A 1,050-nucleotide genomic window follows, 5' to 3' on the forward strand; every position below is an offset into this window, starting at 1 on the left:
GATCCGGGGAAACCCGAGCTCTGCCGGCAGCTCCCCTCCATCGCTGGGTGCCCACAGCGGCGAGAGGTGCGTGCGGCAGTGCTGGCGTCTCCAGCACCCGTGACGGCTGAGTGGGTGCTCGCTCCATCCCCATAAGCTTTTTCCCTTCCCTACCTGGGGGATTTGAGGTGCTGGTTAGTGGCTGGGGGACACGGCAGCCGGTGGGGTTTGGTGCGTGCGGCAGTGCTGGCGTCTCCAGCACCCGTGACGGCTGAGTGGGTGCTCGCTCCATCCCCATAAGCTTTTTCCCTTCCCTACCTGGGGGATTTGAGGTGCTGGTTAGTGGCTGGTGACACGGGCAGCTGCTGGGATTTGCTGAGGGTAATTAGGCAGGAAAGGTTATGGGCTTGAGAAATGCTGCGGTGGGAGGTGATAGGATCCTGGGATGCTCCTGGGGACCACAGGGGCTGGAGGAGGCATCCTGAGAGAGGGAAGGAGGCTAATGATCCAGGGGACGTGGGACATCCTTGCCTGGAGGGGACAGAGAGAGGCCTCTCCTGTCCTTCTCCTCACCGAAGCTTTTAAACTGTTTGGTCTCGTTGGACAGTCTCAGCTTCTCCCTGGGATGGGAAGCAGCAACTCGGCAGAGCTCTGGTGTGTCCCAGCCAGCTGCTGTGATAACGGGATGCAGGATGGATTTGGGGACCCCTGTGCCCCACGGTGCAGTTGGGCAGGTGACTGGGTACTGCTGGCTGCAAATGCTGTGCTGGATCCCAGTCCCTGCCGGGAGCAGCACCTGGAAAATTAATCAGTATTTGCACTGCAGAGACCGGACGAATAACTCCAGCTCCTGTTGGCACCAAGCCCACCAGCTCCCTGGGATGGGCCCAATGCTGTGTGTCCCTGTCCCCAGCTTGGGGCAATGTGGAGGGACGGGGCTGCCGGCCTCCGTGCAAGGTCATGGTGTTGAACTGTAATGAGTCTTCCGGGACTCGGCGCTTCCCTTTGATCTCGGGGTGGCTGTGATCCTTCTTGGCCCCGGGTTTGGGGAGGCTCGGATCCCTCCCGCCG

Source organism: Buceros rhinoceros, unplaced genomic scaffold (assembly GCF_000710305.1).
Source record: "Buceros rhinoceros silvestris isolate BGI_N320 unplaced genomic scaffold, ASM71030v1 scaffold13872, whole genome shotgun sequence".
Taxonomy (NCBI): domain Eukaryota; kingdom Metazoa; phylum Chordata; class Aves; order Bucerotiformes; family Bucerotidae; genus Buceros; species Buceros rhinoceros.